Consider the following 19,182-nt stretch of genomic DNA (forward strand, 5'->3'; position numbering starts at 1 on the left):
GTCCATTCTGTAATCTAGAAGCCTTTTAAGTAAAAAGTCTGTGGGTGATCTCATTTCAAGATAAAGTTAAATGAACAATGCAGGTCAAAACTTGCCAGCCAAGAAATCTACAGAAAATACACAACGATCACTAATAGAGGTCCGTACAATATTTTCCAACCTCGGAAGTCATTAAGGGAAAAAGATATTTGTGGCTCTGCTATCATCGCATCTATTTTTAACCAATGACCAATTTGTGTGTCTAATATGTGTTCTATTCTACAACAAAACACACATCCGCAGAGTTAGAGTAAGTACCACTGTCAGGAACTCAATGGCCTATTTGTTAGAAATATCAATTGTTTCTGGGACTGTCCTATGTTATAATCAGCCTTAAAAAGCACATTATTGCTATCATAAAGCATTAGAGGTAGTTTACAATCAGGGAACAAAAATCCTCTAAAATCCCTCACTGCTACAATTCACAACTCGTTTGTTAGAGTCTTAACCGCCCTCAGCTTTGCCTTGGACCATTAACTAACAAACCAATCATTAACTGCTAGTAATGACCATTTTTTCCAAGGGATTATTGCTTAATTGAACTCTTGTGCAGGACACATTATTTTCTAGGATGTCAAAATGACTGTGCATTAGTACACTCTCTGTAATAAAAGCACCTTCCGAAGTAAACAATATGAATATGTACGTCAGAGAATTAAATTGTTCACTGTACCTACTATTTAAAATGCATTACTTTAATGAGAAATTTTGATGTTTCAGAGAAACTTTCTCATTTTTTTCAATCTCCTGAGTATATCCATCATGTAACTTAGATGCAGAATTAATGTGTATTTCTCCTCACTAATATATACAATGTCAAGACATTTATATTTGCAAAATGTGTTATATATTCATTTGGGTAAGACATATTTGATTATTAGCATTCTGCTCCTGAGAAACAAGGCATGGTTGCTTGTCTGTTGCCATGGAAATAAATTAGGAAGGATAACCTGCCTACTTATCAATTTTTATTAATGCAATCAGCCTACCTGCTTAACCCATAAGTAACAATATCATATTTTAACTAAGCCAATAAAACACTGCGACTCTAGGGGTGCTAGTTAAAGTAAATAGGATAGAAAATTGCTGAAATAAAAGTCTGAGTTACGTGTCATAGTTCTGATGAGCCCCATTAATAATATTACAGGATGGAGAATGTTGCCATTTGAAAGGGTTTTTAAGGGTGGAATTACTATCAACAAACATGTACTGAGAGGCGAGGGACAATTAGGAAACAAAGTCAAGAGAGAGAGATAGTAAAACACAATCCCCTCCTACTGTGTTGAAGCAATTTCTAGGTACATGTGTTAAAATTGAACCCAGAAGAATCCTAGTCTAATGCTAGTCAAATGAAGGTGTGATTCACTAAATAGGTTAGAACAGTAAATTATCAATCCTAGAATTCAGAATGTGTCACTATTTAACATGTGGTAGTTTGAAACTCATCTTTCTATGATCTAAGAGGGAAAATCTAGGTTGATCCATGCAAGTTAGAAGGTCAAAAAGATGGTTAACCTGCTAAGCATAATGTACTTATTGCTAAAGAGGACTGACTATTCAGGCCATTCATTCTCGCAGGCCCAATAAGGAAAGCCTAGGGAAAATTGGTGCTTTGCCCCACTCGCTTTCACCCTGACGTAATTTCCAATACCGATAACTTACTGCCCTCTTAGACAACGCATTACTGTCCAGTGAATGGGCAGCCACCAGACGCATGTCATTTCTTTTTCAATAAAAGACAAACATGACTTAAATGCCAGGATCTAGGACCTGAAAATGTTGAAGAAAATATGTTTTCTTCAAAATAGAGACAAAATCAAATATTTGCAAAGAAAAAGAATAACTTAGATAAAAAATATATATCAAGAAACATGAATATGTAACTATGATTTTTATATCATCTTCAAACAGATTTACTTTTCATAATTTGATATACACAAAACACGCAGTGACAAATCTTTATGAAAATACTTCATAACGAACAAGGAAACTAATTTGATTTTCAGAATTGTCATTTGAGTTAGTTTCCCTCATTGCTACCAACTTTGCTGTCGAGGACAGTGATACACCAGAATCCGACCTTGTTCCCCCCAGCCTACTCCCATTGCAAGGAAAAGGAGACTTCCTCTCACATACTTAAGACAGGTTGTCAGGAGAGATTAGTCCCTGGAGAAGGACACCGTGGGGGGAAAGTAAAGGAACAGTGAAAAATAGGAAGGCCCTGTCAAGGTGGAATCATGAAGCGGCTGCAATAACCGGCTCTCATCCCACTTAAGCACAAGGAGGAGAAAGGCGCCGGGCTGGGCGGTGTTTTGTTCTGTTGCACCGCGGGTTGCTGTGGGTGGAGCTAACTTGGTGACATCAGAAGGACCACTATGTGCTCCACAGGGGCTCACAACTCTGTCACATGTCTCGTCGTTATTGTTTCCTGTCTTCTTTAGAGGGCGTACTCTCCGCCATCTATTCTCAATTGAACTTGGCTTTTTCTTTTGCTAGTTACGATCTAATTTTGATCTCCTCTAGTAAACTTTTCATTTCTATGATTTTCAATTCCAATGTTTCTATTCAACTCTTTGAAGATGATCTCTTATTGGTATTTCACTTGCGTAAGTTTGGTCGTGTCTTCCTTTACTTTCTGAATTGTGGTTCTCTTAATTTCTTTGGCCATATTTATAATGGCAATTTGAATTTTTTCCCCTCCTAAATCTGACATATGATTGCACTCACAAGAAATTTTGTTTCATGAAATTTCCTCTTGCTGCTATTTTATCGGTCATATTTTCATGATTTTTTGAATATCTCATATTTTTATTGGAAACTGCACATTTTAGGTAGTATAATTTAGCAATTTAGAGTATAGGTTCCTGCCTTCTTGAGCTCGATATTATTTGCTTGTTTATTCCTTAAGTGATTGGTTGGGCTATTTATATGTAATCTATGCCCCCTCCTCATCAAAGCTTAGTATATATTATGTCATGTCATGTCCTGTCATGTCCTGTCATGTCATACCACCTAACTTCTTTGAAGGCATAGCCTTGAGTAGGCCTACTCTCACAACCTCACCCAGCTGTTAAGTGTAAGTAATTGATAGCTGATTGCATTATATGTTTTATCAATGCACTGGACATGAATTATCCATCTACTATACCAGCCACATTCAGGATCCTTTGAATAAAAGAGGTTCTGGGATCACATTTGAAGACTCTTTTTCTATCATTGTCTGGTTCCTTCCCACTTTCATTTCCAAAATCCTCAAAGAGAAATTAGTGTGATGCTAGCTTACCCTTAAATTCCAATAAACATCCCAGTCTCCTCAATTTCCCTTAACTCCAACTTCCATCTTTAAAAAAAAAGCATGTTTTTACTTGAATTCCCCATACTGTTTTAACCAATATTTCTGGAAGAGATTAGGGGCTATGGGTTTTATGACCTGTGTTTCTGACACAAGAGCATATGAGTAGGAAGAAGAGGCAATGGTATACTACTCTCTTTGACATTTTTTTTTACTTCTCCAGCTTTTAATGAAATCGAATTTGTGTTGAGAACCAGACACTACAAAACTTAATCCTAAGAACTCTGACAAAGTTAGGAGTACAACTTTTTAGGTTAGTTATACATAAATAAAATATGTTAACATAAATATTTCCATGATGGAATACTTTTCAAGTAGGAAGACACATATTCCTGCTTTAGGACAGAGCAGGGTGAAGTCACCACCCCTCCACACCCTGCGGACTCCAGATTCCAGTGTTCCACGTGGACTTTCTTTGGTTGTTATTGCTCAGAGAGGTTCTACCCTGTGGGTTTTTGAGACTGTAACACTGTTTGTTTGTCTTTTTACTTTTTCTTTCCAACAGTCTTTTAATTTTTACTTTTCCTATTTTTTTTAACTTAGATAATTTTATTGGGGCTCATACAAGTCTTATCACAATCCATACATACATCAATTGAGTAAAGCACCCTTATACATTCGTTGCCCTCATCATTCTTAAAATTCACTTTCCACTTGGTTTCCTGGAATCAGCTCATTTTCCTTTTTTTCTTACCCCTCCCTCCCTGCTCCCTCATGAACCCTTACTAATTTATAAATTATTATTTTATCTTATCTTACACTGCCCGGTGTCTCCCTTCACTCACTTTCCTGTTGCCCATCCCCCAGAGAGGAGGTTATATGTAGATCTCCAAGAACGGTACCCCCTTTCTACCCACCCTTCCCTTCCGTTATTGCCACTCTCACCCTTGGTCCTGAGGGGTTCATCTGTCCTAGATTCCCTCTTTCCAGATCCCATCTGTACCGCTGTGCATCCTCTGGTCTAACCAGGTTTGCAAGGTAGAATTTGTATCATGATAGTTGGGGGGAGGAAGCATTTAAGAACTAGAGGAAGGTTGTGAGATTCATTATTGCTACACTGCACCCTGGGTGACTCAACTCCTCCCCACTACCCCTCTGCAAGGGATGTCCAGTTGTCTACAGTGACATTTAACCCTGTTTTAGAACCCGAGGGAAACATAGTTGAAGATGGAGTGGGGAAGTATTGCTTTCAAGTCTTTTGAACCTGATTTCTCTGACATAAACAGCATATTAATAACTATAGTAAGGTCAATTAGTGTCTGAGGTTCTTAATAGAACTCTCCCCCAGTCTTTCCAAGTTTGTAATCTTTACAGACTAAGGTGCACCTGGTCCAAGTATGATATTTTCAATTGCCTCATATGTATGTGAAAGTTCGACAATAAATAAGGAAGCTACAAAATGTATGCATTTGAATTAGGTGTGAGTGAAAATTAATTGAAATATTCTGGGACTAACAGAAGAAAAATGCTGTTTTTGAAGAAGTCCAGCCAGTATGTTTCTTGAAGCAAGTAATGACAACACTTTGCCTCATGCATTTGGTCATGTTATCAGGAAAGACCATTCCCTGCTGAAGAACATATTGGTTGATAAAGGTCAGCAGAAAAGATAAATATCTTTGGCAAGAAAAGAAATTTTAAAACATTCAAAATAATAAATATTTAAAATGTGTTCAAATTGGATGTGAATAAATATTTAAAATGTGTCAAAATTGCTATGCTGTAGAGTACATTAGAAATTGGATTGTTGCATGAATAGTTAAACTAAAATTTAAGTTTTTCCTTTGATCTTTCATTTGACCCAATTTAAATTTGTTCTAGTTTTAATATTTTAAATTTTATTTTTAATTGAGATTTTTCTGTTTTACTTCATTATGGTTGTTAGTACTTTGTGTTTTTTGGTATGTTTTTCTGTATATGAAATCCAGAATATGTAAATGTATGGAGACAGTAACTTAATTAATGTATTCTTGAGGGTATGGTTGAGGACAGTGGGGGGATATCAGAACTAATAACAATGAATACAAAAGAGAAGAAAGTTCCCTAAAGTGTTTAGAATATTTTCCTAAAGATATTTCAAATATTCTTGATATGATCGAACTGTTGTATTCTATGATATATGGATAATATGCTATAAAACTGTTTAAAATAATAAAAAATATGAAATGGGCCCCAAGGGAGATCAAATTATAAGATGTTAAATTTTGATTTAATAGCATCTCCAATAATCCACTTCCAATGTACTCTGCATAATATAGCAAGACTATTCACATCCTTGTTTATAGTCAGAGGGAATCCACCACAGGTGTAACCCCTTTGCATTTCCATAACTGAAACACCTTGAACACAGGTCAAAAGTCAGATCAAATAATAAGCTATTACATTTTCATTTAACTATATCTCCCATAATTAAACTTACAATTCTCTCAGTCTGATAGCACAGCTACTGACCCCCCTAGACTCCGGTGGAGGGATTCCCTGGAGGCTTCTTCTTTGAGACAAACCTTAACACTGCAGATGCTATTCTTTCTGAGAGTCAGGAATCCTGGTCGTTCCTTCACCACACTTTGTATCGCACCCATATCTTCAGTGACAGCTTCATGAGGGCGAGAGTCAAGTAGAATCCTGTCATATATACTAATTGTTCTTAGATTGGGGCTAAGATTAAGTATAAATTCCAAACCCATCATATATATACAGCTTATGTGTGTCACTGGTTCATCCTAAGGACCATAATTTAATTTTAAATTTGTGTTCATTTTCTTAGAAAATTAATCATTAATTTTCTTTGGAAATAGATATAATCTCCAGATTAAAAAATTGGAAAACAGACATAGCTTATGTATTTTCTGTATTAATGTAACCTACACATTTCATACTTAAGTATGTTATATAAAATTGAATAAGTATAACGTTCTTATCTTTGTAATACACCCCAAATCAAAGTTTAATTAATAATTGGAATATATGGCCTAAAACAAAGTCATACGTTCTGCTAATGACTTGATTTTGACTCCTAGTGACCCTACAGGATAGGGTAGTACTGCCCTTGTGTGTTTCAGAGGTTGTAAATCTTTAGAAACAGGAAAGCTTTTTCTTTCTTCTATACATAAGGTGCTGCTTTTGAACTGTGAACTTCATCTGTAGCCAACTATGTGACTTTGATGCCTTAGAACAAAAGGTAGCAATCAAGAAAAGTGGACAGTAGACAACCACTAGATTTAACAATGCTATTGTCAGTGGTTAAGGTCTCCAGGAGGGAGAATTGACTCAAGAGGAGTGAGTTTGGTATTTTTATTTTATTTTTAGTAGGTGCACAAATATTATATGTCAGGCTAATAAATAGCAGTGCAAAATGACATCAAAGCATTGTCCATTTTTCCTTTGCCACCTGAAAATACTATAAATGTTAAATTAGTAATAATTAATCTATCGTGAATTGATGATGATCAGGAAGGAAATCTGTAAACATAATATCCCGAGACATAAATATCCACCTCCTAACTCTCACTGAGGATATATTTATGTGTTATCATACACAGTCACCAAATTAGATGAATTGATGAAAATAATTGCACTTTTAGTTTTCCGAGGTCTAGAAATATTTTTAGAAAAATGTTGTTTTATCTATTCTAAACACATTTGCTTTAGCAAGTCCTTCTTATTGAGCTTAGAATACTTTCAGGAGTATATCTGGGATTCTTGAAGTTAAGTGCATAAAAATTCAATATTTCTGCACATACATTGATTTTGTTTACAAAGAACCTCTCCAGGAAGGGGCACAGAGGGTTTGTAATTGTTTTACCATGTCGGATTTCTCGCGTGTCAGTTGGATTGCACACATGGGCAACAGGCTAAGGATAAAAAGGCTCACACAGCCCAACTGCACAAATGATCATATAGGTAAGGCCGTGTTCCTTTTTTTTTTTGATCAAAGGTGAAGGCGGTAGTTTCCGAAAATGAATGTTTGACATCAGACTCATCTCTAATTTTGTTTGACAGGGAGTTTGTTACTGTTACTCAATTTTATTTTTGTTTCATAAAATAATTTGTACTTTGTCTCAATGGTAATTAAAATGGCAAATCATCGGGGACTTCGTAATGAATTTAGAGAGCAAAAATTAGAGCTGGAAATGAAAATACCTTCAGATTTTGAAAACGTCCTTCATCTTTTCTGTCAATAATCATGAAGAGGGAATTAACTAAAGAAGGAACAGCTTTGCCACTCCCAAAAGCAAACACAAAATTAGATATTGATGGATGAAATGATTGCATAGAAAACTGAGTAACAAATTGAGGCACTCATCATAGATTGAATACATGTTTATTATATATCCACAGATAATCAGTCTCTTAAGGTTAGGTTGTGTTATTGTTATGGTTGAGTTGCCTTTGCTAAATATAAACCTTTTCAAGTATACCAAGCACTTAAATTCCAAATATTTTGTAGTAGGAGAATGGCTTAGCCTAGTGGACACATGAAAACATTTTAAATATAGCATAAGATTTTAAAATCATCATAAGATTTTTATATTATTATGTCAGAAACAGTACTAAGTCATATTTATCATTTGACATTTTGTCTTACTCTGTTTCTAATATCAAGGTTTTGTTAATAATTACTTTTAAGAATTTTCTGATAATGATCACATTAGGAGCTATGTGTGAGCGCAAGTTATTTTATATCCCATAATCTTTGAGGTTTAAATATATATTTGCTATAGTTGCTTGTTTTCTCGCACATAGTATGTGACTTTAACAGCTGCACCACGGCACTCAATTATATTCCATTCACTTATTAATGAACTACATTTGTGCTCAAGAATGTATTTTTAGAACTGTGTTCACTGAAAATGATCTCTCATCCATAATTTCTACCATAAGGCAGCTAAATTCCCTCTTGAATAAGATAGATGTGCAAATTTAGTATTTTAATGAAGAAGGAAGTTTAAATTTATTTTCAAGAACATTTCACTTAGCGTGGGTTCTATTGGAAATACATACACGTGTACAAATCCACACAAGATTTCAAAAAGGAAACCACTAGTCAATTATACTTCACAAATGTAGATGGTATATTAGACACAATCTAGTTTTCCCTGAAGATTCCTTGATTAATCTGCCTCAGAACTTATTCTCTCTATTCACCTTTGTGCGAACTTTGCTCACCTCTAAATGACCTGTGTTTTGTTTAAGTGCTATTTTGCTTGTCCCTGAAACTGAGCTGGTAAACACCAGAAGGAAGAAGAGCCTCTCCTTCAAATCTTTCACTAAGGGTCTAATTCTTTGGAGAAATGCTTCATTCCCATGGGTGAGATGCAGTATTTTACATGAGCATTGTACAGGTGGTGGAATAACTAAATCCATCCTGTAGGCTTAACATTTACTTTATCACTTACTCTCATAGACACTTACTCTCACAGACTGTATAGCGGGGACATAACAATGGAAAAAGTTGTCTTTTATAGTTCACATATGATAAGCTTGCGTCTAGTTTATTATATCCTCAAGTACAATATTTCTGGGTACTATGTAAGATGAATATAGCAGGTGTAAATAAATATATAAAACAGCAGATATATATTTTGTTTTGAAAAGCTTTATAACTATGATTTTTTATACTCGGTTTAGTGTCACAAGCATAAAAGTAGTTGACAGATTATTATAGTAGTTGACAGATTATTATTGCATTCCAAAGACAAACTATTCATAGCTTGAGGCGAAGGGAAAATGAGGCTTCCTGCATTCTCATTGTCTACTTGAATCAAAAGAATATTGATTAGATAAATTAATAAAGACAAAAGCAAAACAAACAATCAAAAAATCCTAGGATTATAGAAACATATAAAGTATAAAAACACATTTTCTATAGTAATTGTAATGATGTTAGGGCTCAAAAATATGTACTCTTTGAAGTACACATTCTGTGGATTTATGTGTGAATGTGTATGTTTGAAATTGTTTTTCTTTTGAGGAAGTGTGTGTTCTGGATTTGCGATATTGATTCCCTATAGACATTGAATGCTGGCAGTGAAAACACAGGGGATATCTATTATAAAAATTCCTTCCAAGGACAGATGAATTCCCCTTCCAATTAGCACCAGGTTAAAAACTATATTTTTGCATATAGAGTCCCTTATTTATTTGCACTAATTTTCCAACTCTAATAAAAACAAGAAATATTTCAGAGTAGGACAAAACAACACTTATGGTATCCAAAAATCTCTAAAATTCTGCAATATATGGATAACATTTGAAACAATGAACATCAATATGTTCATTCATTCAGGGAAATATGGATTTGGGAAATTATTCTCTCATTATGCCTTTATATGTAAGCTTTAAAATATATAAAAACGAATATGATTAAACATTGTATATACCACTCATCAAGCCTTACCATCTGTGAATTTATGTCTAAATATATATAACCACTAGGCACTATGATGATTTGGAAGGAAATTCTAAATATGTTACTTAATCTATAAGTATTTAAATTTATATGTGCAATTTGTGGGTATAAAAGATAATACCTCTTTTTTAAAAAGTAGATCACAGTATTAATTTAACATATAGTCATATGTTTATAGTCATATATGATTATGGCAATTATAGCAATTGTAGTCATATATGATTATAGCAATCTATTTCATAGTCATATTTTCCAAACATGTCTTTTCTTTGCTTACTTGAATCATTTATTTAAATAAGACCTAGGTCAGGCATCATACATCATTTCCCAAAATGTGTACATAGGTTTTACTTAATTTTAGTATCATTGACACTATTCTGTGTCCACTATATTTCTTATAAATAACAATTAAATTTAGAAATTTTACCAGAGTTAAGGTTTTTTCTTCCATTAATAGGTACATAATAGGTACCTAATATCTGTTTATCAACAGCTGGTATGAATTGCCTAGGTCCATTGACCTACTATATCTTACAAAATAGAATTCTATAGTACAATAATTTGTCATTTTTCTGCAGAATTCTTTTATAAATCAAAACTATTTCTCATCCATTCTTTGATAAAAATGAAATATCGACAGTATGGAAAAAGCAGAATATATGCTTGATTCTTTCAATTTACCCACATTTGTTCTTACACGTGATTTGTTCTTCAGCATTCTCCTGCTAGCTGCAGTTGAGTGTAAAACAACCCCAAATTTAGTGGCTATAAGAAAACAGAAATCGCTTGTTTACCTATCCCTAATTCTGTGGTTGGTAATTAGGGAAGTGCTCAGTTGGGGACTTTTTGATACCTGGGATCATGAATGCAGTTGTAGATAGACAGGGGCTGGAACATGAATAGTGGGGTATTAAACACCTGTGGGTGGGGGCTGTTATGGATCTGTCTCTGCCTTCCATGAAGACTTAAGATCTCTTTCTAGGGTCTCTTCATGTGCACTGGTTTGAGCATCCTCATATGTCGATGAAAATGTTCGCACAGGACTTTCTCAAGAGCACGTGTCCTAGGAGAGTATGTGAGAAGTGAACGGCATTGTGGAGATGGCTTGGAAGTCCTTAGGAAATCTTCAGTTGAATTCTGTGGGTAGAGGAAGGCAGAAGAGCCACTCATTTGAATAAAATAAAACTGCACTGCCTGAAAGTCAGTTTTCAAGAATTGCATGTTCAATGAAATTGTTGATGCTATTTGAAAACGGCATCTTTTTGTTTTTAGGTTCGTATGCCAGAAATTTAAACATATCTGAAATACTTTAATCCATTGCAATTATTATTAAAATTGATGGCCAAATAAATTATGCCACTAGTAGAGCCCATTTAAATAAGCTCAGATTGGTTTTTAAAATGACCCTAATGCTCTCCCCTATCTTTCTAACTTCCTTGCTTTCTCTCATGACAAGTGGTTCTAAAAATATTGTCAATTTACTTCCCCAAACAGCTAATTTCTAGTAGCTTAGTTATTTCTAGATTTTCCATTGCCAAACTAGAATATATATTATTTCCTTTTTAAGAGAAAATAATTACAAGTACATACGAATGCATTTAATACAAATTAAAGTTGACAGAGACTTTACCTAACTCATCAATCTTACATTTCTATATTCTTTCTCCCATGCATAAATCCTAGTTCTAAATGAGACCCGTATAATTACTCACTTGCTTTCCCATAATGCATACTTAATCTCTTTAGACTCAGAATAAAAATACAGATATTACCATTAACTATGATGACTTATAACAGTTAAAAGTATTTTGCATTTTTATGCCTTTAACTGTGTTATAGTAGGCATTGCTAATCAAATTTTTGTGCTATAGAGTCACTTGAAACATTTTTCTGGATGCTATGAATTTGAAACGTAAGCTCATTTGTTTTATTTTGCTGTCAAATTTTAAATTAAATTATATATTTTAATCCTGTGACTATTGTTAGAATACTAAGAAGTAATATATGAAACAAAACATACAATCATTAGGTTACTTCTACCTCTCTTCTTCCTATCGACCCCAAACTGAAAACCAAACTCACTGTCATTGAGTCAATGCGGACAATGGTATTTTTTTATAAGTGCCATATTATGTTTTATTTTCTATTTAAAATAATTGATATATTTATATGTAATAATTATGCAGTTATATTAAGAAACCCCCTTATATTTATTTTTACTATATTACAGTTGTGAATTGATAGCAGCTCTACAGGACTCTATGGTGTATATATGTTTTAATGGATTAAGTCTCCAATTAATAGCTCTCATGTTATCTGGTGCTATGAAAAACAGTGTACAATAAACAACTGTGTCAAGGCTATTTTGGAAATATGTAGGTTATGTCCCATGGGACTAATACTATATTTAGAATCCTTGGTGATATAGTGGGCTATGCCTTGAACTGCTAACCACAAGGTCAGTGGTTCAAGACCAGCTACTCCATGGGAGAAAGATGACGCTCTCTAATCCTGCAAAGAGTTACAGTCTCAGAAACCCACACTGGCATTTCTACCCTGTGCTATAGGGTCGTTCTAAGTAGGAATTGACTTAAGGGCAGAGAGTTTCTGCTTTAATAACATGTTTAATAAACCTCAAAGATATCATATACATATATATATATATGTTATACATATAGCATGTGTGTGTTGTTTATAAATCATACATATATAAATAACCACAAATACAGATGTCTAACATTTGTGGTAAATATTTGTTATCTTTATGAATTGATTCACTTTTATTTTTATTTGCTGTAAGTCATGACTCCATGTGTGCAGAAGAAAACCACTTCAAAGGAATGCCAAGGCTATGACCCTTCAGAAGTGGAAAACAGTCTTGTCTTGCAAGGCACCTCAGAGTGTATGAATTGACAACCTTTATGCTAGTCATCAACACCTGGCCATTGGTAACATCCAAGGTATTGTTAGTTGGTTTCCCAAATATAAACTCACACACACACACACAACAACATGCACTTTTAATGAAAGAACAGACAACACAATAGAGAGCAAGCTTAGGTGAAATGTACACTGAAAGAGTGCAGGGACGTCACCCCTCATGACCACATCTAGAAAGAGAGACATACAGAATTTAAAAATGTTTTTTCTTATGCGATAAGTCCCATCATCTAAAGCCATTTGAACTACATTATTTGTATACTGCAATGGATTTTGTAGATTTCTTGCAGTCAAAGGGTGCTTGTAATGATTTTATTTGCCTCTGTCCTTCCATAAAACTTACTGATATTTCACGATCCTTTTTGTACTTGGGGAAGTAAATCTAGGAGAAAAGAAAGCATATCAGGAGCTCAGTTGGAACACTCGTATTTGATATTTACACAGCAGTGGCCACGCCACGGCAGAACAGAGTGTAGTGTTCGCAATGCACTCCTCCGCCCTACAGTAAGTACCATATGCCCTGAGAAGTTCAACTTCAAAATATATCATGACCAAAACACTAACAATAAAAATGGACACAGGGTGCCTACAGTGTTAACAATGGCAGAACGAAGATAAAATTATCTATGTCACCAACACCCCTCTATCAGGATAGGCCTTTCTAATTGAACTCATGGCAAAAGCAGGTCTCTGGTCTGGTGTTCCTTCATTCAGTGGCAAAAATTAGCCTAGACTTGGGTCTCTCAATGTTTGCAGGGTGCTGCAAAACTTTACTGGATACTGACTGGCAGCAAAAGCGAGTCACAATGAGTTCTCTTGAACACGTATTTACCAAGGCATAGAATGTCATCAAAGCCATGCCACTCCTGTACTAGATGTCCTAGCAGGGCAGGTCACTTCCTAGGGAGGTGCTTCAATTTCCAGCGATACAGGTAGAGTTAGAGTAGACACGTCATCATATCTGTGTGCCTGAAGAAAACACAAGATAAAATGTTCTGTTATTCAGGACTAGATTTGGTCCATGCCACTGTGCCACTGGCCGATTAATGACTTAAGTGCCTTCTAGTCTCTGACATCGACACCAGCAGGGGTTCAGCAGATACGCAGGCAGATTTTTACTTTAGGACCTTTATTTGCTGATGGGGCATGGGTGAAAACAAGAAGAAACAATGCAAATACCCATTAGAGATTGAAATGTGAAATGTATAAATCTAAGGACATTGGTGAAAAATGAAATGAGATCTATAAAGATCCTCTCCTAGACTTCCATGAGCAAAAATGCTTAGGAATAAGATAATGCCAAGAATAACAATCGAAGAATAATAAGGTGGCATTTATAATAAAAAACATTTCAAAATATATCTTAGCAGTACAACATTTTCAGTGGTAGGTTAATATTTATCCACCTATCAGGAACACCAATTAATATGACCACTATTCAAGTTCGTGCATATGTTGCTATTGCCAACGGGAAAGAAATGGAAGTTTTGGGGGTTTTTTAACCAAATTCTACAGTCTAAAATTGATCAAAATATAATTAGGATATACAGATGATCACTGGTTATTAAAATACAAAAGTTGGAAACAAAGAGGAAGGATAAGAAGATGGAAATATGGCCTTGGTAATAAAATTGACACTGTGTATCAAATGGAAGACTTTGCAAGACCAACTACCTATCTATTGAAAATATTTCTTTGCTAAAACATAAACAGTGATTATAGACTTGGAGCTCATCAAAACAAACACGTATTCACAGTCACCAAAACAATTCTGACTCACAGGAACCCTGTAGGACAAGGTTGAATAGCCCTTGGGGACTCTGAGACTGTGACTCTTTATGGAATAGAAAGCCTTGAACTTCTCCCATTTGGGATATACAGGAATCAAATTAATTATATATGTGAATAATTATAAGTAAATGTCTAGTCTACCAACTTGTATCTAAACAAATTCAAGTGACAAGATGCAGTATAAGGGTGATAGGCTTTGTTTCAACTTGGCTGAGCCACGAATCTCCCATGATGTGATCTGACACAGTGTAATCAACTCTTGCTTGGGATATTCTGTGAGCAGTCAAACAATTGTGGGAAGAATAAGATGGAACTGTCCCTCCTTAATCAAGTCACAGCCTGGAACTGGAAGTAAATTTGGGGAGATGTGACCTACTCTGATAAACAAATTAGCACTGTGGGGAAGCTAGCTCACTTTAGCTTTGTCTGGACCCTGCATCTGGTTCATCCACACCCTGCCATGATGTCAACTGTTCCCAGGAGCTATTCTCTGACTGTTTGCCTTACATCCATACAAGTCTTTCTCCACCAGCCTGTGGCCTTCCTGCTTCCTGGCCCATCAGCTCCAGAAGCTGCACAAGTCGGGGAAAGTGGCCAGCTTAATATTTTACACATATATTAGAATGGAGCTAGACTTGCCTGTTTCTGCAATTGTATGGGTCTCTTTCGTGATAGAGCTTTCTATATGTAATCATCATCTATATTTTTATGTCTATGTCTACATCTCTATCTGTATATCTATAATTGGTCTTGCTTCCCTAGAGAGCCAGCTTAGTGTACCATACATATTCAATCTGTACCTTGAGCTGTGTCTGAAAAACTGCGCTTTACCAAGAAGAGAAGCTGCACTATATCAAGAGTAAGATGACTTCAGGATTGGAGAAAGACTCATTAACAACCTATGGCATGCAGATAACAAAACTTTGCTTGTCGATAAGAATTAGTGCTTGAAGCATTTACTGATAAAAATCAAAGAGGACATACATCCTAATGGATTTATAGCTCAACATACAACAAATATCCTTTTAACTGGAAGAAGAAGCAACATCACAGTCAACAGAGAAAAGATTGAATTGCCAAGGATGTCATTTTACTTCAATAAACATCAGTGTCGCTGGTGTAGCAGTCAGGGAATGAAATGGCATATTACACTCAGTAAATCTGCTTCAAAAGAATATTTAAAGTGTTGAAAAACAAAAATGTCACTTCGAGGTTAAGGATCAGTGGACCCAAGTCAAGTTACTTTCAAACACCTCATGATTATGGGCATGCTAGATAATGAATAAGTAAGACCAAAGAGTTGCTCCTTTGTAGTATCGTGTTGCTGAATTGTGCTGCTGTCTGCGAGGTCAATAGTTCAAACCTGCAAACAGTTCCACAGGAGAAGATGAGGCTGTATTCTCCTGTAAATATTTACAGACTCAAAACCTAACACGGAGGGGCTAGGACTCAGAATCAACCAGACAGCAGTGGTTTGGTTTTGCACCAGAAAAATCAACAAATGACCGTTGGAAGAAGTGTGAAACGCCATCTCTTGTACTTTGTACATGCGATCAGAAGGGACCACACCTTAGTGAAAAACACCCCAAAACTCAATGCCACTGAGTCCATTGTAATTTATATTGACCCTACAAGACAGGGTGCGGAGACTATAACTATTTATAGGAATAGAAAGTCTGGTCTTTTTTCAAGCAGACAGTGGTTTCAAACTGCTGATCCTTTGGATAACCACCCAGCTACCAGAATACCCAACAGTTTGGGGGAGCTTCAAATTCATCGTATGTTATTTTAATGGTTGGTGCATGAATTTTAATAACAGTGGTCTTAAATTTACGTCCTTGGAGTAGAATGGCTATTACCCTCTCTAAGACCTTGACATGTTCTTGGGGTGAGGACTGCAGTGCCATTCCTCTAACATGTCTCTTTCCTAGTAAATAAACCGGACGACTGTTTAGTAATTAGCTCGCCAATGCATAGGATATTGATCATTATGTGTTCCGTTTTTTTGAATATCCAATCTCCCTAAATTGAGTTTTGAATTTTGAATTCCCTAGACTCATACTTCCTATATTCCATATGCATTTTATAAAGAGCTGTTTGCAGTGCTTTGTGTCATGATCCATCGGCAAGTCAAGATCCTTCCTTCACCACATCACTAACTCTAGTTTCAGAAGACAACTCTTCCATTGTGGTATTTTGAGTGTTTTCCGCCCTGAGAGACGCACCTCCGGACACTGTTTACTGCTATTCACAGGGTTTTCAGTGGCTAATTTCTCAGAAGTGGACAGCATATTCCTTCTCCTTAGTCTGTATTAATCTGAAAGCTCATCTGAAACCTGTCAACCTTGGGTGACCTTGCTGGTATTTTAAATATCAATGTCATAGCTTCCAGAATCATTGCAACATGTTAGCCACCCACTATGACAAAATAATGACCAGCAAAGGTAAAAATAGAAGTAGAAATAAAAGGCTTCTCATGATTTTTTAATGTATAGTTGGTGATTCAATCATAAATTATAATGCTTTATGCATGCAGAGGAAATGTTTAAGGCAATACTGTTTAACACTGAGAATAATGCAGGTGTCTAATGAAAGTAAGATCTCAATACTCCATTCTGTATATATGTTAAGATGTTCATATGAATAAATAGTAATTTTCACAGGTATATGTAGAATAGTCACTAAGAAAAATACAAAAATTACTTTAAATATTATTAAAATAAGAAGTTGCATAATCTATTCAAGTAACATGTTCACATGAAGGAAAAGAGAAACAAGAATGAAAACTTAAAATAAAAAAGAAATAACACAATAAAAGACTGTTTAAAATATTCTCATAGAGTCACTTGCTCGCTGCCAGCTCCTTTGCTCCCCGGCCTGTGCCCCTCCCGCCCAGCCCTACTCTCTGTCCTCGCCAGGCGGGTGGCCGGGGCTCTAGGCAGCAGCTTCAGCACCTCGGCCCAGAACCACGCTAAAGTAGCCTGCTAGGCGCTTCTGGAGGAATCGGGCAGCCCCTCTCACTGCTCCTGAAGAACAGCCCCTTGGTGAGCCGTCTGACCCTCGACGATATCTCTCTCTCCCTTGGAGTAGCCGCCGACCTGAGCCACATCGAGACCAGAGCCCATGTGAAAGGGTCCCTCGGACCCGAGCAGCTGCCCGATCGCTTGAAAGGTTGCGATGTGGTGGTCATCCCAGCGGGAGTCCCAAGAAAGCCAGTCATGACGCGGGACGACCTGTTCAACACCAACGCCACAATTGGGGCCACCCTGGCGGCCGCCTGTGCCCAGCATTGCCCCGAAGCCATGATCTGCATCATCGCCAATCCGGTCAACTCCACCATCCCCATCACCGCGGAGGTGTTCAAGAAGCACGGCGTGGACAACCCCAAGAAGATCTTCGGCGTGACCACCCTGGACGTCGTCAGGGCCAACACTTTCGTGGCGGAGCTGAAGGGCTTGGACCCGGCTCGAGTCAACGTCCCTGTCATTGGCGGCCACGCCGGGAAGACCATCATCCCCCTGATCTCCCAGTGTACGCCCAAGGTGGACTTCCCCCAAGACCAGCTGACGGACGGCCCTCACGGGACGCATCCAGGAGGCCGGCACGGAGGTGGTCAAGACAAAAGCGGGGGCAGGCTCTGCCACCTGTCCATGGCCTATGCCGGCGCCCGCTTCGTCTTCTCCATCGTGGACGCGTTGAACTGCAAGGAGGGCGTCATCGAGTGCTCCTTTGTGAAGTCCCAGGAGACGGACTGCAACTACTTCTCCACGCCCTTGCTGCTGGGGAAAACGGGCTGGAGAAGAACCTGGGCATCGGCAAGGTGTCCTCGTTCGAGGAGAAGATGATCGCCGACGCCATCCCAGAGCTGAAAGCCTCCATAAAGAAAGGGGAGGAGTTTGTGAAGAACATGAAGTAGACGCTGCCAGAGGAGGCCGCCAGTCCCTTAACTTATTTGGGCGTCTTGTCACATAAAGTCATTTCCGAGATCCTCGTTGCTTTTCTAACTTGCCCAGGCGATGTTTGTTGAAAGTATGTTCTCAAAGCATCCTTACAACAAACATCGTCAGGGCTTTGAGAATGATTGGGGTAGGGAATGTGCGGATGTGCTTTATACAATTGATGTATGCATATGTATGGATTGTGATAAGAGTTGTATGAACCCCTAATAAAATGTTTAAAAAAAAAAGAATGTTACCACCCCTTCCAAATCAGAGCATCAATAAAATCCGTCTTTGATTTCTTTTCCAAAAAAAAAAATCTCATAATTATAAATTTAAATAGTGTACATGCATTCTTTAAAAGTAAGAAATCAGAGAGAGGTTTAAAACAAATAACCCAAATTTATGCTATGCACTTGAAGCATATTTTCAATTTAGTGACATAGGTAGATTTAAAGTAAAAGTAGGAAAATATGTACGATGCTAACTATAACTTTAAATAATTTACAGAGGCTATATTAATATTCTATTGAAATATTTAAAATAAAATTATGAAGTACTGAGACATCCCATAAGGGTGAAGGTCCTATGCATATAGAGGATATCATGATCTTACATCTATATGTGCCAAAGAACACAAAATGTGAAACAAAATACAGAAAACAAAAATGTATAAAGATTAAAGAATAAATAGACAAAAGAGTTTAACACTA

At 36.6% G+C, this 19,182-nt stretch overlaps 1 pseudogene; it reads left to right on the forward strand.

Annotated features, from left to right (window-relative positions):
* The first annotated feature begins 17,749 nt into the window (after window positions 1-17,749).
* LOC142452673 (malate dehydrogenase, mitochondrial pseudogene) lies at window positions 17,750-18,447 on the forward strand (annotated as a pseudogene).
* Window positions 18,448-19,182: the final 735 nt, after the last annotated feature.

The sequence above is a fragment of the Tenrec ecaudatus genome, chromosome 7 (genome assembly GCF_050624435.1).
Source record: "Tenrec ecaudatus isolate mTenEca1 chromosome 7, mTenEca1.hap1, whole genome shotgun sequence".
NCBI lineage: Eukaryota > Metazoa > Chordata > Mammalia > Afrosoricida > Tenrecidae > Tenrec > Tenrec ecaudatus.